General features: G+C 41.2%; 2 long non-coding RNA genes across 2 annotated transcripts in view; one reads left to right on the top strand and one right to left on the bottom strand.

The window, feature by feature from the left end:
- The window catches only part of LOC108498128, a 111302-nt gene that overhangs the window by 61184 nt on the left and 24037 nt on the right, over positions 1–26081 (top strand). The gene's annotated exons all lie outside the window — the stretch shown is intronic.
- On the bottom strand, positions 260–14324 carry LOC108498133. The gene is made up of 3 exons (XR_001875077.1): positions 14252–14324; positions 13694–13892; positions 260–391 (listed from the first exon to the last, which is right to left on the bottom strand). It is a non-coding gene; the product is annotated as an uncharacterized LOC108498133 (long non-coding RNA).

The raw sequence follows: 26081 nt of genomic DNA, 5'->3' as shown, positions 1-26081 counted from the left end.
AAAATAAATTGATGTTTGCCAAAAGGAAAGAAAGAATCAATAGGGAAAGACATTTGCTTTTCAGGACTTGTGAGAGGGTATTAAAACATGGATTAAAAAAATAAAATTAAAAGCTATAAAAATGTCTTGGCAGTGTAATTTTAATCTTAAAATTGGCAAAGCATACAAGTGGATTATAATGTTTTGCAATAATGGAGAATTGATTGATGACTTGGGCTTTGAGTGGCTTTTTGATGTAAAGCATGGAGAATGGGGTAAATACATTTTAGAGTGACAGCTCATTACTATCCTTCCTTCTTTGTGTTTTACCTCTATGGGATGTTTTTCTCCAAGGTGGGAAGACAGGTCAGTGTTAGGCAGAGAGATAGAAGTCCATCAAAAGAATTAAAGCCTAGGGAGAGACAGAGAGAAAGGTTTATGTGTTCGAAGAGACCCAGCAGAGCAGAAGAAAAGAAAAAGATGAAATAAAGGAGCCTGTTCCAGAGATGTGCATAGTATGAAAAGTATCCCAGGTGGCAAACTTATCAATTTAATTTTCACATGCTAGAAGGTGGTCTACAGTTAGGTTTTTCCATGTTCTTCAGAGCCCTAAGAAGTCTTTCTTCATTCCTGGAACCATCTCCCCTCAAGGAGAACAAGTGAAAAAATCTCTTTTTAGAAGCTTTGCACCTTTTTCCAAATTGTCACCACAGGGCTGTGCCTTACAAAGGTCTGGGCATGCTGTTCTTTAATATCCCTGTGCCTGTTGCTCTGGATTAGCTTCTTTTCTCCAGCATTTTCCCTGCTCATCAGCAGGTTTAGTACTTAAGAACCCCGTTGTTATTACTTTATTGATGCACTTTCTTTTGAAGGCTGTAATTTCCAAGAATTAAATCGATTTATCCCTGTGTTCTTGATAAGGCTGTGGGAGCACCTGATTATGGTAAACAGACCACATCCATCCCCTCCACATGGCTCTGAGAAATGCAGCATGAAATCTTATCAGTTATCTTGAAGATTTCTGGCTGCTTTCAGCTTCCCCAGGCACAAGAGCATGGAAATGCTCTTGTGAGCTTCGTGGATGTTCCCCCGGTGTTTCCTGCCGTGAAGTGAGAAGGAATGGGCAGTAATCCATCTGGGCTGTAGGAAGAAGGCCTTAATGGGAGCCACTTCTCAAAGGCCCTGTTAGAGCAGATGGATGTGATAGCCCTTCCTGCTTCAGCCTCAATGGATGAGGTGATTTCATCCCACATGGGATGGTGGGAATGGAGGAAGCTGCTGTTCCAGGCCTGAGGACACGTCTGTGACCAGGCTAATTCAATGAGACTGAGAGGACTGATGGCAGCAGCCTGGGGACTGAGTTCTGCCTGTGTGGGTCAAGCTCAGAGTGTTGAGCACAGCCTGGGAGGAGGTGCAGGCAGAGCTGCTCTGGGACACGAGCCTGTGGCAAAGACTGACTGAGATAGGAGGGAGCTGGTTATGCTTGTTTATAGTGTTCAGGTGAATGGGATTTTGTAGGATCTTTTTTAATTGCTATGGCACCATTCTTGCTCTGAAAAGGAAGAAACTTAGAAGACCCTGAGTTCTTATCTAAGTGTCACAGTTTCTTAACCCTTTGCATCTTGAAGATGATTTTACAGTCTAAGACTCTCGGTCTCATTTCAAACATGTGATTGAAATCTCTGCATTGTTTGTAATTGGGTGGGAGGGACAGAGAAGGGGAAACTCATGGGAAATGTTTCTTTAGTGGAGCCATGAATAAGAAAAGGAAGGGGAATGGCTTCTATTTCACATAGAGGCTGCAAACAGGACATCAGAGGCCTCTTCCTGAGGTCTAAAACCAACAGCAGTCTCTCTGGAGAGGAGTGCTAGCTTTTTTATATTTTTTATCTGTGCTCCTCTGCTAACTCTGTCAGGCACTTGGGAAGGGAGATTCAGATCCTGGATGAGCTCACAAAGTATTGCTCGTGTGTCTGGTGCTGTCTAAGGATTGCTACCTGTACAAGCCACTAAATAATTGTTTCTGTTCTAGGACTGAGAAACACTCAATGCATTCTTGATACCACATCTGGTTCAGAAATGTAAAATGCTAAGGGCAGGAATAAGCCCCAGTAAGAGGTACAGTCTGCCCATATGGACATCCCAGTGTTACTGGGGAAAAATGGAGCGTTGTGCCTTTCTCTGACTTCCAAATATTGATGGATAATTGCCAAAAATAGGGAACCAGTGAGTCCAGAAGATCAATAAAAAGCATGTGGTGAAAGTGCAAATGGAAAAGTCACATATCATAGCATTTTTATATAGTTCTAATGTTGATAATCAGAAGACCTTTAACACTGAGACTCAAATGGCTTTTAGTCATTTTAATTACCTTTATTTCTAAACAATGCTCTCGTCATGAATAAGCCTTTGCTGAGGATTGGAACTGTTTGAGAAGATTTTGTAATCCTTTAATTAGTCTTGATAATGAGGCCTCATTTTGGGGGAAAACTTAATGGTCTTGCTATTGAATGACCTTGATGTGGTTAAGTCACTTGTCTATATGTGTGTGGGAAATGCAAATAATGGAGACTATTTTGGCTCCCAGCCTGTGAGCCTCAGTAAGGCACTGGATGTTACTTTAAATTTGCTTGCTTTGCAGGTCAGATTGAAGGATGCCTGAGACAAGCAATAAATTTTTTTTCCTGCTGTTGGGAGGTTGAGCCTGCTGATTAATGCACCTCTCATTTTTTTTTTTCCAAATGCTTGAATTCACTCTCCCTTTGAATTTTCTTTGTGGTGCTAGAGGCTTCCAAGATTTTTTTTCCTTGGTAAATGCCACATGAGGACTATGACTCATCGAGGTCTGATAATTGAATCCAAACATGTAATTTATTTTAACTAGGGGAGCTCTGAATGTGCTGCACAAAATTTCTGTAACATGTTGCTCTTGAAAGCAAGATTGCAGTTGAAACAGGAAGGGCAATTGTTAATGTTTGATGCCCTACTTCACTGGGCAAATGCTAAATTAAATTGTATGTATAACTGCATGTATTGATATTTGTAATATATAGGTGTGTTTTCTTTCACCTTAAGCTTATTTTTGTGTGTATGATTTTTCTCTTAGACTTACGATCCCAACTGTAGTTTATTTTAGCATTTTTTCCATATTACTTCTTTGTTTTCAGTCCTAAACTAGCTCTTATGTGAATTTCTTTTTCAAACATAATGGAGACCCGGGCTAAGGCATACAGCAGTGATGACTGGAACAGGCTTGAATTGTAGAGAAAGCTGTTTATTGCATCCTGAGGATGGTCTAATTTGTGAGAAGAGAGAGCAAGCTGCTATTTCACTGGGACAGCAGCCTGGGAACACAGTATAGGAGGCACTGGAAACACCAGGTGTCTATATCTGGTCTTGCTATTACTTTGCTGGATGGTGCATGAGTCACTTTATTCTTCTGGATCTGTTTCCTTATCTCTAAACAGGGGATGATGCAAACTTCTGTTTGAAGCTTGGTGATCTACTGGTGGAAGCCTTTCTTCTAGAAAAGCTACTATTGCTGTCCAAGTGCTGTTAATTAGGCATTGCAGTGAAAGTGGTAGTGAGGAAAACGTGGATGACCTCTTAAAACTGAGCAAAACTGGTAGCAAAATGGGACAAAGAAGGATGGAAAATAGGAGGGAAGCAGCTGGAACTATCCAGATTGTATCTATGTTCTTCTGTTTAAAGGGAGCATTGCCAGTTGTGGCACAGCCCCAGTCATTACAGAGCTAGTGAGCCTTTGCTAATTGGTCCCAGCTAAGGACAGTCATGTCCCTACTCTGTGTTTTGCTTGACTTGAAACTGGCTTTGCACTTGTACTTTATGGCACTGGAAGACCAGAACAAGCAGCTGGGAGTCATGGCTCAAACTGCTGCTTGAGGTACCATTGAGGTGACAGATGAGCATGAACCCACCTGTGTGTCACTTTTCTTGTTTGCAAAATAGATATTAGACCTGCTTGTGAGAACACCTTGTGCTTCAGGTTGTTATCTATAGGAAGAATGTTTCCATGTGTTTTGGTGGAGCTCAGTTCAGGAGGCCTGGAGCTATGCCTAGGTGGAGGGTGTTGCTGATTCCAAGCAGTGCAGTGCTGAATAAGGATGGCTTCTGACTGATGGGTTCTGGGATTACACACGATTTATTCTTGACCTCTCTCAAAGGGAGCTTTTGGAGTAGTATTAGCACTTGTGAAGAGTGAAATGGGCTTGGGACAAAGGTCAAGGTAAGGGATGTACAGGGTCGATCCCTTGCTCTGGTGCCTGGTGAGGCCTTGAATGTGTCTTCTTTGTTCTCAGTGCCTTAAATTTGAAACTGGATTAGGGTTTAAACTGAAGCCAGCAGAGCACTGAGCATCCAGCTGATGCACTAAGAACTTTGTGATTGTTACATCTTCATGTCAGGTATGTGTTTGCTCTGTTTAACTGGGGATCTACTGTGTCTGTGCCAGAAGTGGCCCTGTATTCTGGCCATGGTGTGAATCCCTAAACCACTGGTGGTGCCTTCTCTCCATGTGAACGGGTGTGCAGGTGCACATGGGTGTGGAACTGCGTGATGTGTCCTGTCTCGAGTGCCTCCCTTACCTGAGCCTTCACCACAGCTGACAGTGTTTCCAAGTACACAGTGTCACACACCACCCTGGAGGCTGGTGGGCAGTGTAGTGTTAAATCTTGCCTGTTAAGATGACTCTTAAGTCCAGTTTCTTTAAACAGAAGGTACTTTTCTGCCCCACTGAAGCATGGCTGACACAACTTTCAGCTGGTAGCACACAGAGATGCTTTGCTGCAGGACAGATGTAGTTGGGAAGCTGTGATAAAATGTGGGTTAAAAAAAGTAAAATTGTGTCCAGGTTGCATATTTTTCTAAAACGTTTTTTTAGAAGTACATAATCTCTGCTTCTCTGTGTACTTGCCTGCTTCCTGGCTGCAGATCATTGCTAATTAAACTTCTGCCATTATTTGAGCAGCACTTGTGTTGATAGGCAGCAGAGGAATGTACAGTCATGAAGAATGTAACGTTGAATTTCACCAGCTGGGAATTGGTACCCTTTCTTGTGCATTCCCTCTTCCCAATCTTTCTTGAAGGAGAAGAAATAAAGGAAGGAAAAAAAAAGAAACTTATGGAATGATCAGCCAAACTAGAACATATGTCAGGGACTGCACATGTGCCATGTGTCTGTTCTCACAGCATCTCTTATTGATGTGCACTGTTACATGCTCAGTCCACTGCCTTTGAACTTGTGCAACAGAGCAATGATAATAAAAATATTTTTAGTTAGTGCTATTTTAGTGCATCATATATTTGATTCTGCTGCAGCATGTTTTCCTCACATTCTAAGGACTGAAAAGTTAAAATGAATCTTTTTGTGTCCATAAATTATGGTGCTTAAAGATTCAAATTTTGGTCCCTGCATATCCATAGCCTTAGATTTATGAACTCATAAAACACTCACTGTGTTTCTTTGTGATTTGTATCTGACTCTGCTTTTTTTCAGATATAATGCACAAATGGAATACACTGCTCCCAGATGACATCAGGTCTCTAGAAACCTATAAAATCATTCTTGTGTTTAACTGACTTTACACCATTGCTGTATAAAATTAGAATTTTATGAAGATGAATAGGAAACTTGCAGATTACATAAGACCTGCTCTGGAGCTGCAGTGCAAGCTGTTTACAACAGAAATGCAAACAACTTGACAGTCTTGAGCCTTCCAGTCTGCTCTTTGCCCCATGGATTGTCATGATGGTTCATTTATACTGACAATTGTACCTACCACTGATAAAGAGGTGGGAGTCTGGATTTGAGGGGAAGTATTTGAATATCAACAATATTGTATTTATAAAAATTGTCCCTTGGGGGCAGAGCTTTGCTGCAGATGAGCAAAACCCAGTTTACTTCTTGTAATCCATTACTGTTAATTTGTTGTTCTCTTTAGAGCCTTCAGCTGGCCATGTGAGAAATTATTTATCTTGCTGGTGTACAGAGCCCTCTGAACTCCAAAATGTCAAACGGAGCAGTGGAATGGAAGGGGAGGGGGATCCACCCCAACCTTGCTTTTTGAAGTCAGCAGCTCAGCCTTGGCATCTGAAGGGCAGCTATGGAGGTACTGCCTCCTGTCCATCTCAGTTAAGGAGAAATAATCTGTTAAAGTGAAACCATGACAAGATGTTCAGAATCTCTCTGAGCTCATTAGACAGTGGGGCAGCAGATCCCTGATGAGGCTGATCACAGTGGAAGGCTCAGCTGCAGGTCAGGGAGCTCAGTCTGCAAGGAAGTAGGATGGGAGAGCTGGAGGAAGGGATCATGTAGCACTGCAAATAGCCTGGTCATAGAAACTGCTGCAGGAAAGGGAATTCAGGATGCAGGAGATGGGAATGAGAAACACAAGTTATTTAAAAATCAAAGAGACCTGTACTGGATGTATTGTTGGATGTCTGTTCAATGAACAAGGCCTGTCCTTAAAGTTGATGGCCTCCCTCAAAATGAATTCCTGTTCATCAACAGTCTGCTCAAACAAATATTCCACTTGCAACCTGTAACCAGTTCCCATGCATCTCTGGTGGTTTGGGACTTTGGGGACATAACAGAAAAGGTAACTGTCTCTATGTGGATGATCATTCTCTTACACACCCTGTCCACATTGAAAATAATTTGGATAAAGCTAATTGCTCTGTCTAACCCAACTTTAGTCTATCCAGAGAGCTTTACAGGACAGTGATCCTGATGCTGCTTTTCCAGTCTCTTTTGCATCTCCATTCCAGCAGCTTACTCCTTAGAGCAGTGAACTGTAACCTTTCATGTTCTGCACTAAATGCCAACAGCTAAAGTCTGGAAGGGAAGCTGCACACTGAGGAGAAGCTGAGAAACGTGTTAGATGGCCTTGTGGTAAGGAATAAGTTGAGTATGTGCCACAGCCCTGCTGTGCTTGTGGGTGTTAGTGCAGACTGTTAGTGGTGAAGGTAGTCCAGGTTTGCTGGGTTAGTAAAAAAACATAGTGCTGGATGAGTCTGATATGCGGTGGAGGATGTAAGTGGAGCACAAAATGGCCACTAAAAACTGTAGGAGAACCAGAGTAGCTGTGATTTTGTTTGGAAAAGAAATGATTGGCAACAACCAATTATAGGCTTTTCTCTGTCCCTTCAGAATGTCTCCTAGGAGGTACACTTACCTTCAGCTGTGGCTGGAATCCACATATTTGCCTTAGCTGGAGTGGTGTTAGAACCTCTCAGATTTTTGGGATTGTTTCTGTAAAGTTTCCATTTCAAGAATTCCAATGTATTTCAAGAATTCTGATGTATTTATTTCAAGAATTCCAATATATTTCAAGCTACTCTGTGGAGGTGAGCAGAAACTGCAGGTTTTACAACCTGGTGCTTTCTGCATGCCTGGGAGCAGCAGTACTTCCCTTTGGAAAGAGATTCTGGAGCTTCTTTGTCTCAGTGAGCCAGGGACAGATGGGAATAGAAGCAAGATGATCTCTATCACTTCTGGTATGTTTTAAACCACGGACTATGTAATAGCTTGGGACCATCTGATTGAACATCTTCTGTTGGTCCATCTGGTCTCTCCCTGCCTCATGATGGACTGAGTGACACAGTTTTTGGATCAGCCCTTGCGGTAATCTCCTTGTGCTCTGAGCATTTACAAAACCTCTCTTTTGGTTTTGTTTTTGTTAATTTGACACAATATTCAGTGTACCTTTTTTTGCTGTAGTCTGTAATCTGAATTTCGCCTGCTTCAATTTTAAGCCTGTTTGTGATAGGCTGATGGCTAAACTGATCACTACAGATTTTTTTCTTATATTTAGTGGTACTGTACCCATGAGAGGACTACTATTTTGTAGCTACCTAATTATTATGAAGTAAGAAATCTTTCACATTTTAAGAGAAAGGGTGGAAATTTGTAGTGGCTTCTTTTTCTCTGAAGCAAATGTTTTGCCATTCAGAATTTAATGATGTTTCTGCAAGCTGGACTGCAATTTTCTCTATGTGTGAGTTCCTCTTCAAGTTCTTAAGCTTGAGAAAAGTTCTTGACTCATTTTCTTTATATCTTACTCTACTGTGGGTGGGAGGTTAATGGCTAGGAAGTGAAGTTTTCCAGATCAAGAAGTTGGGAGGCTGCTGCAGGTGAGAAACTCTGCATGGCACATGGATTGCCCTTTCATGTTTAATTTATTGGAAAAGTGAAAACTGTATGGGAGTGGAGTTATCTCCTGCTATATTTGCAGGACAGCAAATCTCTGGTGACAGTTGTTACAGTGGAGGACAACTGTATAGGTTAGGTAAACAAAAGCAAACATTATTTCAGACCTTCTACCTAATTCTTTAGGATAAAATGTTAGGGCTTATATTGTTATGAGAACATCGTGAAGATAAGTAAATAAAAAAAGGTTGCAGAAACTTGGAGCTAAGGCTGCTTATTGCTGAACCCTTCTCACTGATGTATGGACATAGCACAGATTATAAATAAAGGATGCAATGTTGTTTCACAAGTAAGTTTTCTCCTTTCAGGTGCCTGTTTGCTCGAGGTGCTAAGCCAAGTCTGTAAAAGTCACTTATATTTGTGGTGTGTAGAACCTGCTATCAATTAAACTGAACAAACCAAGCATTTGCTACCCTCTATGAGGGTAAAGCAACTGTCTTGTGCTCTCAACCAAATTAGTTTTATAGCTTAACTGCCTTCTCCCCTGGATTGTACCTTGTAAACTGCAGAAATGATTCGACAGAAATAAGGAGTGAGCATTCAGTGAGGTCTCTTCTTGGTACAGCAGTTCTAACTTTGACAGTCAGCAACACAGCCTTGAATCACTGGCTGTGCCCTGCTCAGAGCCTGGCTGGGAGAGCAGAGCGGCATCCCAGTGCAGGGACACAGCCTGGCACCACTGGTGGCTGCTTGCAGAGCTCTGTAGATGGTGTTTGCTCTCCCTGCCCCTTCTTGATCTCACAGGACTGATTTGGGCTGTGTAGAAGAGCTGGGTGACCTGGGAAGAGATGCCCTGTAGCTCCTCATAGGCAATTCTACATCTGAGCAAATAAAACAGAGGGGAAGATTCTTTTACTTCTGGCTGTCCATGGCAAGGCACAGTGAGGTTTTTCAACTCTGAGACTCCTCTATTTCTGAAGAGATCTGCTCTTGGATAAGAGTACCTGAAGCACTTGTTGGTGGTACCCATTAGGTATGACCAAGCTCTTACGGACCAGTCAGTCATGTCCCCTGGTGAAGACAGAAAAACCACTGAGTATTACTAAATGCTTGGGTCAGGGTTCTGAAAAGTTGAGGGAGAACTGGAGGAGGCATTATACAATTTTAGCCTGTTCTAACTTCCCTGTGACCTCTGCTTGTGGCCAGTGTTAGGGCATAGAAAGGTGGAATATTTGATCTGCCCCCATTTGGCTGCTCTCATGTTGTCATTTGAAGTGTAACTCTGAGAGTCTGAAGCCTTGTCTGCTTTGGAAAGCTGGCCATCCCGTGTTCCTTCTCGGTGCTATGTGTACTGGGCCAACAGATTGCAAAGTGGGAGCTTGTTGGCTGTTCGGGGTCTGTGCTGCTAATGATCCTGAACTGCTCCCTCACAACAGGCTTCTCTTCCAGCTGGGTTCCCAGCCCTGAGCTGAACAATTTCATCACACCCTCCTTGCTCTTTGTCAGTGCACCTTGGATGGGAAGGAGTGGCAGTTGTCTGGATGGGGCTGTCTCCTGGTTTTAGCGTTCCCACAAGCATTGGCAGGAGTTTCTCCTGGACACCAGCTGCCTTGGGGTTACCTGGGCTCTCTCTGTAGCTTCCTCTGCCAGTCTCAGTGCACCTGGACATCAAAAACTCACAAAGCCAATAATGTCACATGTGATGGACCACACAGGTCTGACCTCCTGTAACAGAGACAAGCTGTCCTTGTTACCAGAAAACACACAGCTTTTCCAAACAAAAAGAATAGGGGTGTGGCTTTTTTTTTTTTTTGAGAAGGGGAATGAGCAGCAAGGTCTAGCTCAGCTTTCCCCAGGGATTTGCTCTATTTCTCTTCAATCTCTCCCACCCCCGAAAGCTTGTTGAGTGGTATTTTGTCTGAGAGGAAAAGGTGCTTGTTCAAACAATCCTGCCTCTCTGGTGTGTTGCAGGCACTGAGGGTGGTGTTACAGGCTATTCTCCTTCGCAGTCCCAGCAGCCCGAATGAGGGACATGTGCTGTTTGCAGCATTTTACCCCTTCTGCCTGCCCTGCCTGGGGGACTGTTCATTTTATTGCCATACTTTCTTTACGTAAGGTATTGCATCAGGCAGCACAAGGGATGTGGTGCTGAATTTAAACAGCTGGAGCTTGTGTTGTGTGTTTTTCAAGCAGCCTTGAAATAGCCATGGGCTTTTTTAAAGTCCTTTTCAGTGTGATTCTGTCCATTCTAAGTGTTATGGCCATCACATGTTTCCAGCAGAGGCTGGTGAGTTGGTAACCAGGTTTTTCAGTGGGATATTTTACCTGTAAACATGTGGGAGGGTTTTATTATCATCCCCACACACCACTGTTCTGTAGTGGGATATATTTTACCCATTTGACATATTCAACCAGTCTGGTCATGGTTGGCTTTGATAGATTTGCTAAATTACACTTTCTCTTTTCCTCACCCTTCATGAAAAGTTCCTGCCTTGGGTGCACCACTGCTGCAGGGGGTGTTTATTGGGTTGTTTTTCTCAGCCCTCTGGAAGGCAGCAATATTAGGGTTTGTCATGCAGGTACAGCAGCATTTTACAGATGATTTCTCAGGGCAAACTGCCTCAGTGCTAGTTTCTCTTGCAGGAGTCTTGGTGAACTACTGTCTTATATATGTGCAGGCTTTGTGTGCATCCTTTTGTTTCTGGGGAAGAGAGGGGTTGCCAGAGCTTTACACAGATGGCTTTGCATGCAAGTCCATGGAACCACCTGTGTCCTGCCTCATCCTTTTTTAATGACTACTTCAAACTTCTCTCAAAGCTGTTTGTTAGCATGACCTCTTGGCTGGCATTTATGCATATTTCTCTTTTATCATGTCAAATTCTTTTTTTCATGATAGGCTGCTTTTTCATTTCACAGCGTAAATTTATTTTAAATTTTGTTTTATAGTTGGTGGAGAGGAAGGTATGTGTTTAAAATGGAATAGATCATGTTACTTTGTTGGAGTGGGTCCAGAGGAAGGCCACAGAAATGGTCAGAGGATGAAACATCTCTCCTATGAAGACAGGCTGAGACGGTTGGGGCTGCTGAGTCTGGAGAATAGAAGGCTCAGGGGAGACCTTAGAGCAGCCTTTCAGTACTTATAAGAAAGGTGAGGCTTGTAGTGATAGGACAAGGTGTAGTTCTTTTATACTAAAAGAATTTAGATTTAGACTGGATATAAAGAAGGAATTTTTTACAATAAGGGTAGTGAAATACTGCTAGAAGTTGCCTATGGAGGTTGCAGATGCCCTGTTCCTGGAAATATTTAAGATCAGCTTGGATGGGTCTCTGAGCAACCTGGTCTAGTTGAAGATGTCCCTGCTGATTGCAGAGGGTAGGACCAGGTCCCTTCTAATCCAAACCATTCTGTGATCCTTAGGCAGATGCTTTATCTTCATAAAAGAGGGTTTTTTTTTTTTTAATCTGTTTATAAGCAAAATCAACCTAGAGGGTGAAAATGCATCTCTGATAAGCTGTCATTTGGAACAGTGAGGTGCCAGTGCTGCTAATATGAAAACAAGTAATTTTAAGGGTGGGTTAGTACTTGAATACAGTGAGAGGTAGAAATTAATTGGTCTGAACTGCCTGGCTACTGACCTGCAGCAGGGCATGTTTACACACATTATTTCCTGTCTTGGGGCTCTACCGCTTTCACTTGCTGGACTGCAAGAAAGGTCTTGGCACAAACTGAAGTTTGGAACTCATCTATCAGCTGAGACTGTATTAAAACAGAGATGGATGTAGCCTTTTCTGCATATCCTTTTTGCTTGGAAAAAGTAAACATGAGGATTCAGGTAGGCAGCAGGAAAGCTGATGTCTTGTTAGTGGCACAGTGCTGCCCACAGTGCAGGCTCTGGTCAGGAGCTGGTTGAAGAGGAGCAAAGATCTGTTCACCACAGAGGTAGTGAAGCCATTAGAAATGAGAGACACACAGGGGAGTGACACAAATTCCCAGTGTCCTTGTCTCTGAAGACTGCTAGAATCACTTTCTAGCACACATACACACACTTCATGTTACTGGGTTTGGTCACAAACTGTTCCATATACATTAACGCTATTTCTCCAAAGTATTATTTTGTCTATTCTAATTGATATTTGAAGACTTCTGTCCTCAGGATCAGGCTTTGTAGAAAGGTAAATTATCTGAAATGCATGTGCATGAATGTATACAGTATATGTGAAGACTGTCCGAGTCAAGAGATTTGAGATTTTGCCTCCAAGGCACAAAATGATTCAAGCTCCCCATGTGCAACAAGGACCCCTTTTACCCTAATCTCTGTTAAATTGTGTGGTGCTTCTTGTCCCAACAAGGCTGTTCCATGATGGTCCTTCTGTGCTTGTTCAGGTTATATGTAGGACAGGCCCCCTTTCTCCTTTGGAAGTTGAACAAATAAAGCAAAACTCCTCAATACAATAAGAAAACTATTCCACGTATAGTAAAGGAGGAATATTGCTTCTATACTTGGTTGACTCAGGTTTTGAGCATAGAGGAGCTTGCAGATGTGTATATTTTCATAGTATGTCATCTCATGAATCTCAGGACTTCAGCAGTACTATTTCAGCAGTACCTTCAGAGAAAGCAGTATCTGAATTAAAAAAAAATTAAGAGTAATTTTCAGAATTATATCAATGTAATGTATCCAGCTTCCTAAAAATCTGAGGAGATCTTGGAAAAGCCTCTTCTTCTTTATATTGCCCCTCTGCAAACTAGCTATCTCTTTGCATTTTGTGAAGGATGTGAGCTTGCTAATGATTTTTCCTCTAGATATTTTTTTTTCCAGATACCTTTTTGATTAAGACTTGACAAAAAGAAAGGCAAGCTGTGCTCCAGGACACTCTGGGGGTTTGGTCTCAACCTCTGCAGCTGGAGCTGTTCTTCATGCAAGTAAATTAAAACTTTGTGGGAAGGACACTGAACCTTGTAGCTTGTCATACACTGGCTATAAGTCATGACTTATCTTTGTATCTTGCCTGCAGTAAACATTTATTTATAAAAGTAGCACAGCTGCAAAGGAGTCCTGTCCCTGCCAGGCAGTGATAACTGGATTATGTTGCTTACGGGATTGAGAGAGGCTGAAATTCAAATCCCTGGTTTGAATCAGTCACAGCAGAAACTTAAACAAGGGTTTCCAGAGTGTAAGCAGTGTCTGAGCCAAGTCCTGCCTTTATGGAGTTCACTGGTGTCTCCTTTCATTAGAACTTGGTGATTTCAGTGGTTAACCTGGGACCTCACTATCTTCACTCCGGAAATTTCTTTTAAACCCTTCTCTTTTCCCTTTTCCTTGCTGTGTGGGAATGCCCTGATAACCACTCTGAGGGATATATAGGCTGCCTGAATGACCTCCCCCAGCTTCCTCAGTCCCCAAACTGCCAGCAGTGGCAGTGGCCCCTTTGCCAAGTGAGAGGCTCGGGCACCTTGTCTTTTCCTGCCATGCTGGATCAAACCCAGCACCCAATGGCAGTGGGCTCTGCTCCCTGAGAAGAGCAGCACTGCATTCCCAATCCCACCTTTTCCTGGTCCAGGTCCATAGCAGCCACTTGGATGTGGTCAGTTGTCATTTTGCTTCCACATGGCTTGTGTAGCACTGGGGACACACTTGGCACCTTTGGGATCTGGGCATTTCCACTGCAGCCAAAGTTCACTCACTCGAGTTGGCTGATTCTGGGGGTTGGTGTGGGAGAGATGAATGGATCTCTGGCTTGAAATCTGCTTGGACAGAGAAATAACCATTTGACCTTTATCATGTAGCACCATTCCCACTGCCCTATTTGCCTCTGAGTAGTTTTTTGCAAATAGAGGTAAAGAACAGAGTAAAATAGTAGTGATGTATTTCAATAGAAGTTGGATAAATTTTGCTGGCAATAGCAGCAAATAGCAGGGTAAAATTATGTTTTTAATGCTGTATTTAGATATTCTTGTGAGACTTCCTGCCACAGATTTACTAATCACTCAAAAAACCCCCTTAAAATATTTAAATTTAAGTATGTATTTATGGATAATACAGGTTTGAAAGGTATGATGTTTCATTTTGTTAATCTAAAATGCCTTGGGGCATTCCTACTCACCATCAGCTGTCCTAGGTGAGCTGTGCATCCTTCCTAAGTCCTTGGGTTGTTCATGTGAAGGAGCCTGCCAGGCTCAATTACTCTGATCTTTACTGGGTATGTTGTGTCTTGTCTAGTTCTAAAGTTATATTTTTTTTTTTTCTAAAAGCTGTCTGTAGAGATGGTTAGAATTCCATGTCTGAAATTCCAGGCCACTGAAATTCCAGGTCACGAGCCATAAGTTAGTGGGAGATGAGGTTGCCAAGCAGAACAGGGACCAGGAACTGATCTTGTGTGGTGCCAGTGGGTGACTGGATAATGAGTAACTTAAACTCAGCAGTGTGTTGAACTGCCCTTAAGCTTGTTCTTACAGCTCAGACTGTGAATAGCCCGTGGCAGGAGCTGTTTGTTTTACAACTCAGAATTGTTTTACTAAATTAGGGTCTGAGTCTATATGACTGTGCTGAAAAGGACTTCTAAAGTTGTAGTTAGTTATGATCAGTAGAATACCTGCTGGATGGCCAGTGTTGGAGTCACATCAGCACTGCTCAGGGTGGACAGGGAGCAGCTGATGTTGGAGAAAGGAATGTCTGGCTCAGAGCCAGGTGTGTGGTGCTGGAGCCCACCCTGCTGCAGGAAGGTCTGGAGCAATGCCCTGTGTGCAGGCTGTGCTGCAGACCCTGCTTTTGGTGGGACTACAAGTGCTGAGCAGAGGATGATTATTGCTGGGCTAGAGAGGAGACCTTATTCATTTCTTCTGTTGGAGCCCAAATCAGGTGTGGTGTGTCCCTCCCTGTGCTAGAGCAGAGCTGTGGGTAAGCTGTGGAGCTGGGCACTCCTGTTTCCCTCCCATCCCAGCGGTCAAAGAGTGGCAATACCTCTGCAATTACACTGCTGACAGCAATAAACTGACTTGTTCTGTTTCAGTAGGATTATAATAACATATTATCTCATTACAGTAGTGTTAATATTTCAAAAACATCTTCAATGGGAAATTAAATTAGAAGGAAATTGTAGAAATACAGTAAGTGGACCTCAGTAACGCTCACAGCATGAAGAGGGCTGGAGGGTCTTGTCTGCACTGAGGAGTTCCCTGCAGTGTGGAAGCTTTGCCTTTGTCTTTACACCATGACAAGTCACATGCAAAGCTTTCTTTAAATGCCTAGAGAAGGTGGAGAAAATACAGTAAGAAAGTTGTGTCTGAATGAGAGTGCAAAGACAACTGGTTTAGGAAAAGTTGGAAAATCACTATTCCTAAGGTCTTACGATGTAGTTAATGTTTCAAATTACTTATTTTGTTACAATAAAAGAATAAAAGTGACTAATTCTAAAAATGGTGTTTCTCAACTAGACTGTCCTTGTAACTCATGGGAGGTGATGTGTCTACCTTGAAAAGAACTTGAAATAGTTTAGCTCTGCTAATCTCAGTGTTGTCTTTCACTTTCTGGAAGAATATAATGCATTTCTGCTTTTATTAATTTCTTGAGATGGGCAGCTTTTGTGTAAAGGGTGAGCTTGGATAAACACTCATTTTTGAGGTTGTCTGTGGAATCATCTTATATCCTGTCTGAGAGAGAAGACAATGCTGTGGTAATGAAAAATGAGTTTGTGTAAAAAGTTATCTTTCCTCCAAGATACTACGGAAATAGTGTTTCACAGCAGGGTTTATTACTTTTCCCTAAGATATATAGACATGTGTTATCAGTTTAATGCAGCTATTGGACTTACAGAGGAATAACATCACTTCCAAAGTTGCAGATAATATTGAATAGATCTTAGGGAGTCAAAGAACTTTGAGTTAGCTCAGCTTTGGCTTTTGTTGGTGGTGTCTCTTGGCTTCTTAAGAGCTTTTGTATCGTTATTTTAGTAATTCTAATTTTCTGTTCACAAAAGTATAACTAATACAGTTTATACCCTTTTAAACAAAATTTTCTCCCCAGTGAAATGCCAGGCTATTTAAATGCAAATGGCAAAGGGGAGAAGTAGGAATTATCTTGCTAGATATTTGAATGCATTGAGTAGGTATTACATAGGTACTTGTTTAGCCCAGGAATAGTGTTTTCTGGAAGACACCGATAAATTTTCATTCAGTGAAGAAATTTAAAATCTTAAAGATAAACTTGAAAAGTCTGTGGAAAAAATAGTCCTTTGGAGATTTATAAAATTTAAAGCTTGAGACTGATCTTTTCCCATTCCAGGATTACAATAAAAATAATTTCATTCAGCTTTCTTGAATGAAAAGGATAAAAGCTCAACCCCTTTTCCTTCCTTGTCCTTGATATTAGCATTGCCTCACTGTATTTAATGAATGTCATTTTCCTGGGTGTAATAACTTCTGAGAGGGAGAATAATCTTTGGAAAGCCTAAGAAAAATCGAAGGAGACAAGATAATTACAAGGACTGCCACTATCTGATGATATGGAGGTGCACACATTCTCTGCTTGAAGTGAAAAATCCAGGCATAATCAGGAGCTCCTGCATGAACTCCCACACATCTGGATGAAGTCAGAATTGAACCTACTGTTGCAAGTGACAGTGGTTATTTAGGGTGGGATATTACTGCTGATATATATAGTGCTGGAAGCCTCTCTGCTGAACGTCATGAGGCCATCCTTTACATTTTGATTTGAATGCAGTGAATTGCAAATGCCAAGTTGTAAAAACATCAGCAGTAAATTGAGCAGCTCATTTGTTAACTGTAAGGAAGAGTATTACTGTTTCCAATATGCAAATTGATAAGCATAAAAAGAGTCTTTTACATCTACCTTGAAATTGTTGATCTGCTGCTGCATGGCTGATGCCTTTGAGAAGTACAAATGATTAGAACAGTAACATTTGTCTAGATCACTCTGTATTTAGTAATGAGTCTCAGGGGTATTCAGCCACTTGGCTGAGTGCAGATTCTGAATCCTAGAAATACAGTACATGAAAATCAAAATGCAGTGCCTGTCTACTTCCTAACCACAATGTAAATAATATTCCTGTGCCAGCTCAAGGAGAATGCCTGAAGGTGTTAGTAGTAAAAAAATGAAATCGTTGTCAGGAGTGCCTTGCAGGGCTTTCGTAGTATGACTTAGTACTCAGAGCTAATACGAGATGGGACAGCTATTAGTCCAAAATTGCTCCTATGAAGTGAAACAGCAAAACCTAATTTTAAACCTTGACCTTTCTGGTGCTAATCGCTGCTGCGGGGCACGTGTTAGCACTGCCCTTTGGAGTCTGGCTCGGTTATCCTGCCTGGGAGAGGGCTGTGCTCAGGCAGTGCCCACGGAGGGGTGCAGGGCTGTGATGGATGCCATTAAATAAAACTGCCTCCGAAATTGGTAATGGTTGTTATAATGACTTCAAGACACATAATGGACAGATCACTCCTGCACTCCCCTGGCCTCAGGCTGACTGATGAAATGCAATTCAAGCCACTCAGCTCAAAACAGTGTATATCCCTTACAGGAAAACACTATAGAATTTAATAGATGCTTAACAATAGCTGATAGTTCTTACTGCCTGTAAGATTCTTGAGGTGTTTCTCTACATCCTACTGAGCACTAGAAGATGTGTTCACAGGAGGCACTATAGAAAAGTCCATGTGCTGAGTGGTGGCGACTCCTTACACCCTCTTACTTCTGGTTTTAGGTATGCTCAAAGGGTCAGAATGTGTTTCTGCACTACTCCAAGGAAAGCACAAGACTGCAGAAATCCCTGTGAGCTGGACTGAGGCCCTGCATATCTACTGTAGCTCTGGAAACTTGAATAATTTACAAAGCACTTTGTCCTTCAGATCCCTGCAAAGTTAAATGCTTCCAACAGTACCCTGCTTTTGCCATTTGCAAAGGAATCCTGGGATAAATAGCCAACTTATCTGTAGATCAGCAGGAAAATGTGTATTGATTAGATGGGCTGGAGGCTGGACATAGCTGTCAGCAATCCAAAGGTACTACACAAGTGCTCAAGAACATTTTAGCTGAATTAAAATTACTTTTGTGGAGTAATGTTCATATGGCTTCAGGGTTGTTTAACTACCTAGCCAGTTTCTTAATATGGTAATGACATTAACATCTGTTCTATCAGTGACTGCCATTGTTAAGCAATTAATTTCTGATTTTGTGAAGCTTCCTGCAGTGATAATGAACCTTGGGCTATGAAGAAATTCTTCAACGTTTGCTTTGAGCATCTTGGGTTTTTGCCCTCTCAGGATTGAACTTTTTGTATCTTGCTACCCTGCAGCAGAAAATAAAATGATTGAAACTACAGGATAGCCAGGGAACACATGAGCTGTTGAATCCAGTCTGCTGCAGTCACAGGCAGCTATAGAGCAGATGTTGAATTGAGAGAATTTCACAGAAATATCTGTTCTTCTTAAATGTCTCCTGAGCCACTGCAAGCAGATCATTAAATGACTCCCATGTCTATTAAAATAATGAGGTTGTTTAGTACAAAGACCCAAACATCTCACATACTGTAGTCAAATCCTGCAGTAGGAGAGAGCAGAGGAAAGATACCTCCAACTCCACTGCACCCCAGAGGTCCATGGAAGAACCTGGCTTTCCTAAACAATCCAGATTGTTGCCTTCCTCAGTGTCAAAGCTGGAAATATGTCAAACGCCCTTGGATAATGGAACTGAAAATTCCATGAGAGGAGATGAGCTCTTTATGCAATGGGTTGAGAGGGTTTTACTGCAGAGACTTCAGCTTAATATTTTGCAGCCTATTTTATCCTCTTAACTCTAGTGAGATCACTGAAGTCAGAGGAGGGATGAGGTTGGTTGCCCATTTCCTTTTTACTGCCCTGGAAAAACATTTGATGCATACAGGGCTACCCAGAGTTTCCTCTCCTTTCTCTGGAGTCTCTTATTTTATTAGTCCTCCCTGCTCTCCTCCTCCATAACTTCTCCTCATGCTTTTCTTTCTTTCTCAGTTTCCAAATTGCTACATTCATCACTGTCGGCTTTCCCTTCTTTTGTAAACTCCTTCAACTTATCTTCTGCTTCAGATAAATGGTTTTAATTTAATATTTTAGATGCTTCCAGGTTTCTTCTGAGTTTTCCTTATGCATCATCTCCAGCTATTTTTTTTTTTAGCTATAAATATTAGATTTGATTTTTATGTTGAGGGCCTTGAAGACTATTTTGCACTCTGATATTTCACGTGCCAAATTTCATGCACTTAGCTGTGCTTAAAATGAGAAATATCTTAAGGGAAGAAAATCTACAGAGGATTTTACTTTTCCTGCAGTAGTGGAATAAACTTTTAACTTGGGAAATGGCAGAGAAAAGCATGGATGGAATATGACTTCAAAGCAACATTTACCAGAAGTGGACTGAGTTATTTTTGGGGTTGTTTTGATATACTCAGGCTGACTTTAATCAAATGCACAGATTTACATTTTCATCAGTCTGTTATTGCTAGACTTGCTTTCATGAAGATATCAATGTAGAGAAGATGGAAGGCATCCAGAAAAAGTGAAATCTTACAGGAATAATGCATGTGGGAGCTTAGACTGCTCCAGTTGTTGCTCAGTGAGCTGGACATCAGTGAGCCTGCTGGAAATTAGTCATCGGAGTCCTCTGTTCTGCTTCTCTTCTGGGGCTTTTTCAAAATGGATATCTGTGGAAACTGGATATCATGGAAAATGATACAAAGTGCTGTGAACTTTCTTAAAACTGATGTCTGAGATGCTGGCAAAGCTTTAAGAAAACAAAGATGGGGCTATATTAGACTGAATGGAGTATTTCAGGATTTTGACTTCCTTCTGGAGGATGAACTGCAGAAGTCTTCTGCCACTGTGGAAGTCTTCTGCTTCTGAAAGCATCCCTATTAATGTCCTTAGAAAGATTCAGTCAAGGTTCTGGTGCTAGAACTGAAAGTTTTTCAAACTCCCTGACTGTGTGTTGCCATCTGCTGTGGCAGGAGGTGTACCTTGTTATTGTCTCCCTGTGGTGTTTTTTGTTTGTTTTTCAAATAAGTTTCTTTTGACACTTTTTTTGATGCATAAGACTGCTCCAAAGGAAACCCTGACAACACTAATGTGGGTAAGGAACTCTTCTCACAATCTGCAGGGGGGAAGTATTGGAGACAGAAATATAAGGCTTTTTTAAAATTTGAATGCTCAGGGAGGAAAAAAAGTCTTAGTTTGGAATTTTATTGCAGTGTTTTGTCCTTTATTTTGGTCATGTTGCAGTTCTCTCTTTTCCCATTGCCTCAGAGCTAAGCTTGTTGCAACCTTCTGGCACTCCTGTGATGTGACTTCCTGGCATGTGTGTTCTATACAAACATCTTGCTGTGCTTCCTTCCTGTGGAACTGTTCCTCTGTAATCCCTGGGTTGGTCTCCTTCAGGGCATTGAACATTAACCTGGTTCATCAGTGCTGCTCTTCTCTGGTCTGTACTTCTGCCTCTCCACTGATTGTACCTCAGCCATGCAGCTTGTGAACTTGGCTGAGAATTTTAAGTGTTTGCACTTGTTTCTTCCCCCCTTGCCCATCAAGAGAGAAGCTTTGTGTTAATTTTCTCCTGACATGCGAATGATTAAGAAAAAGTGCCTTGCAAGTCTCTGGTAATAATCTTGACTTTATTAGCAACCTGCACCAACCCTTTTTGTGCTGGCTGGAGACTGACATTTCTCCTGTTTTCAAGATTTTCTATCTAAAACAGTGACTAAAGCTATAGAACTGAGGAATTGAGAGTCTAAATAAAGAGGTTTCAGAGGAATCTGGATGTGGTTTAAAATGCCAGGGAGAAGGGAGCTGAAATGCCATTAGGAAGAAAGCTTGGAAACATTGGGTAGAATACTTTAAAAAATGCATGGCCTATTGCAGGTGGACTGAAACAATATTATGTTTTTAGCGTTTTATCTGAAAGCTTATATATAATAAATATCATTGATGTGAATTTGAACATATCACTGGCTTTGTGGCAAAACTGTTGCAGTGTGATGTTTAGTATTTTTATTCCCCCACTAAAAAGAGTAATTTTTGGATGCAGTTTTTAATTGTTGCATTTGTCTCAAAAGGCCCACACTGAAGATCTAATTTACTGTCTTCATAACTGTGGACAGTGCAGGGTGTTTAGACTTTCACTTTTGCTACAGTGGTCTTATTAATTATGGATGTACTCTTGCTACATAAGGGAAAACTAAATCAGACCAAATTTGTTGCACTTACATAATTACGCATTGAGAACAATGTATAATTAATAAACTCATTGTAGATGCAGACTATGGGTTGTTATTACAACAGAAATGTAAAATTCTTTTTAAGGTGAGTTTTTCCTATGGTTTTCTGGAAAAGTCTCTACAAAATAGAGGTGTTGCCCTAATAAATTAAATTACTGGACTTATGAATTTCTTCTGGGAGAAGTAGGAAATGGTTCTAAATCAAGTAAACTGAGATGATTGTCTTTTCCTTATTTTCTTGGCTATTTCAATTTTTTGTGCCAGTTCCATGAAGTTTCATAGTTAAATATTGAATTAATACTTTATAGCTCAGTTTTTAATGTGCCAAAAAAAAGATTCTTTCTGAGTTAATAAAGCAGGAAGTAAATACATGCCTGGCATCAATTCCCTTTTTGGTTGACACCTTTTTTTGAAAAAACAAGTATTTCTACTGTAAGAAACCAGAATGCACCTTTCCATGCTCAGTTTTTTATCTTGTGCTTTTCTATGTTCTGTTCCTCTTCTCCTGAAGTTTCCTTTGTCCTCTGTGCATTTTAACTGGGATTACTGATAATCAGTTTGGGATTTCTGCTGTGGGGTCTGGGCACCAGCACCCTTGTGAGCAGGTACCAAGTCTGGAGGATGGTACCTGTCATCAGGGTTCACTGTATGTCCAGGAAAGCAGAATAAAATATGTTTATCTCTCCTTGCAGACAGGGACTAGGTGATTGAAGGCACCTTTTAATTACTCAGAATTTCCACATCTTACACTAAGATATAAAGGTGCTTAAATTAATTGCATTTAGAAATTGGAGGAATAACAGAACAGGTGTAATTTCTTCTATTCAGGTGCTTTTTTGTTGTTGCTGTTTTGCTGCATTTCCTACAGGCAGCAGGGAAGATCTGATCTGTTGAAACACTGTGGTCTAAGAGAACTTTAGGTCATATTTCTTCAGGCTGATATATGATAATTGTATTTGTCCTTCCTCTTGCAACCCCATAGCAACGAGTCCTTTTTCTTGTTTGGGAATCAATACAGGAATACGTTCTGCCAGCAACTGAATTCTGGAGCAGTCCTGAAAGGCAAAGGTTTAGGGGGAATCCTGATGCCCTTTGTAACTGTAATTGCTTTATTAGCTATGGCTTCCTGCTGGAGCTGCTGCAGATTTATCCTGATGACTGTAGGTGTAACTATGAGAAGAAAAACAATACAGACAAAATCAGAATCTGAATGGCAAAGCATTGAGGCCAAAAGTTTTATTTATTTATTTGAGAGGTTGCTGGTGGACCATTTGGTGATGGCCTTCTAGTGGAGCTGTGTTGGGGCAATTACTTAAGCATCAAGATGAATTTTTCCTTTGAAACAAGATTTACAGGATCTGTTAACAGGCGTATGGTTTTTCTTGCTGGATGAAATGCGTGACATTACTGTTAGAGGGGAAAATTAGATTTCAATCATAAAGATATCTTCTCTGTCTTCACAGATTATGATAGAAAGATGAAACCAAAATTGACCACTCTTTTTTTCCCCCTAGAGAATCCTGATTTCCATGCAACACTGCTGCTGTCCCAGCTCAGCTCAATCTGTGCTGTCATGGCATGAGGGTAATGAATAAAATGGTCATTTCAAGTTTCCACATCAAGTGGGTTCACAAGAAGTCAGACTAGAGATTTTTAACAGCTCCAAACAGAGAAGAGATCCTGCTGAAATTCTGTTTAATCAACAGTATTCACCAGCCCCTCTGTGGGTTTTGGCAGGAATAGTTCTGTTATGTAAACTTTGCCTCCAAAATAATATAGTTAATATAGTCTGATAACCAGTGGCTGCCTTTTAAAGGCTGGTAAATTTATAGTGCAAACAGGGTTTCCCTTCTGCTAACATAGAAGATGATACAAGGTTAGAACACACAGTAGTATTTTTCCCCCTTTCTTTTTTTTCCTTAGACCAAGACTCAAAGTTTGTCCGTAGTTTAACTACACTTCAGCTGCTCCATTTCAGTGTGGGAGAAAGCGAATGAAATGTCAGGGTCTTTGTGGGGCTGGACACTGTTGCCTCCTGCCTTAAGTAAGAAGGAACAAAATAAAGCCAGAAATTGCAGGATGAATAGCATTTCTAAATATATTCTTCCCCTATAGCAGGTAATTAGATTCATTCCTGTCCACTAGGAACCTTCCCAAATCAGCTAGAATTTTAAGGAGAAAAATTATCCTGGAAGAAAACTGTAAGGTAGGGAAAACTTCAGGGAATTACTGTTATAATTCTTGTGGCTTTACTAAATAAGTAGATAGTCTTCAATGTTGTAATATATTATTACAGCATAAAACAATTACAGCCTTTTCTTTTTGTGCTTGCAAGTCTTTGACCATTATTGCAGCCTGTGAGACCTTCAGCATCAAGCTAAAAAAAAGCTAAAAATAAGGTGTGTTCCCAAATTATAATTTGTTTGTATCAGCATCTATCACCATGGAATCTGCAATTGTTAAATCCAGTGTTAGAAACTCCAGGTATTTCACAGTACACAGAATTCAAAAGCAAACCTTAATGTGAATAATCTTTCAAAACGATTTCAAGGGCTTTGGCTGAAATTTGAGTGGAAAAAAACCTATATTTGATTTGTCTCCCTGCAGTGGACCCTTTATGGCTAATGTATTTAAGATATTGTTTTTCCCTGAGTTAATGTTCCCCCTCCTTGCATGGTCCAGGCTGTTGCTGGGTAGGTGATGATCCGGTGATGTTATAGCTGGTCCTTGCTCCTCATCTCCAGCACAGGCTTCTCATGGGTTTGTCAGCAAGTGCATCAAAGGCTCTGGGCTGCTACTGCCAGAGTGTGCTTTGGCCCTGATGAAATGACCCTGTCTGTGATAAAACAGTGGTGTGTGACTAAATGGCAGGGAGTTGCAGCCCTGACATTTATGCTGCAGGATGGAGGGGATTTTTCCACCCTCCTCTTTAACCAGCACCGAACCTCAGGTAATCTCTGAGGATCTTCAGGAACAGCCAAGGAGTAATTACTGCCCCTCCAAAGCCAGCCAGCTCATCAGCTTGGGGCAGTGTTGTTAGACTTGTCTGTTTTCTTTCTTGGCTGGCTTGGTTTTTCCTGTCTCTTTGTTCTGTGGGGTCTGCTGTGCCACCAGACTGTGTGATCCCCTCCCTGGGGTGACACACACTTTCCTCGTGCTCGCCAAGAGAGTAACTTCAAGGCTGGTGCTGCAGACACAACTCACTCTTGAGGCCTGCTTTTTGAACTTGAGAACTGGAAGCCAGATCCTGAAAAAGACACACTGGTATTTCTTTCTCCTTTGGATCAAGTATAGGTGCCAAAGTCCAACAGAGAACTCAGAAAATAGCACCTAATTCCTCAAGTGTTTCAGCAGCCCATCAGCTGCTGTTTGGCTGACAGGTGGGGATGCTTGAGGGGAGCAGCCCCAATGCCTTTCTTGTCTTTTATAGGCCAGTGTTTTCTAAAGAGAGCTTTGTTTTAAATAATTTCCTGTTACCAAATATGTTTATTTAATTTTGTTTTTATTCTTTAATTTCAAAAAAAATTTGGATTTTGGAAAAACAGCCCTTTATATATGAAACTTTTTTGTACGTGATAACTGCGGGGAAGTCATACAGAGGAGAAAGACAACAGGAAAAATACTACTTTTTCTTGCCTTGTCTTCACCCTGTGGACAAGATTTAATATACCAAGCAGTTGGCCACGGATATACCATTTCTCATTTCATTTTGCAAGCATTTTTTTGCATTCTAATTCTTTTACCTTTATGCTTACCTGGCTTCTTGGGAGGCAAATGTGTCTCATTTTCTCCCACTTTTTTCCCCCACTCTGGCATATGTTGGAAGTATGCTATAAAATGGAAATACTTTTATACAACAGCGAATACTGCAGTAGTTTTATATCAGGCTGTACTAACCAGCAGAAGATTTAGTATCTTCTCCATGCTTTAGGTCAGTTAATTTATAAAATGAGAACATCTTGCACAAATACCAAGATAAGCTGAAATTTGAGACTGAAGATCAGTTGCGTCCCACGTTTAATTAGGCACATATAATAAATTACAAATAGTGATTATGGAAGAAAGGAGGGGGAGGAGAGGAAGGCCACATATTGGGAAGAAAGTTTCCTGCAAGCTACTTAGGAGTAAATGAGCCCTTTCTTTAATTATCTGCACTAGTCTTTGAAATGAGAGTATCTGACTACAGCTGTTCTCTAAAACTAAATTAAAACCTGAAGAAAATCCAGTCATATTCAGAAAGGGTTTGCCAAGATTTCTTTGTGGTCTAAAATGGCAAAAACTGAAATGAAATTTGGGTGACGGAAATTCCCATACTGGGCTCCCCCCTGTGATCTTTTGGAAGAGAGATGGGATTTTGAGGATGATGAGCCAAACCCTGAGGTTTCTGACCTGACAAGCCACTTATTGAATTCTGTGCACTAAAACATGAGACCATGTCTGGATTTTCTGGTGTTTGAGCCCTCTCTTGGGCTATTAACTGCCTGGTAACGTTTAATATAGGGAACTGCACAAGGTTGTAGGAAGGGGAGAAAAAGGCACTGAAATCAAAAAAGATCAACTATTGTTGCTGCTTTTAATGTAGTGTAAAATAACACGGCACTAAGGCAGAGGGGCTCTTCTGAAAGTTCACTCTTGCTTGGAAATGTTGGGTTTTTCCAGTTCCTTGTGGTAATAGGACTTT

This window comes from Lepidothrix coronata, unplaced genomic scaffold, assembly GCF_001604755.1.
Source record: "Lepidothrix coronata isolate B3197 unplaced genomic scaffold, Lepidothrix_coronata-1.0 Scaffold2, whole genome shotgun sequence".
Classification (NCBI taxonomy): domain Eukaryota; kingdom Metazoa; phylum Chordata; class Aves; order Passeriformes; family Pipridae; genus Lepidothrix; species Lepidothrix coronata.
Note: the sequence above shows the minus strand (reverse complement) of the source record. Positions and strands in the feature narration are given on the sequence as shown.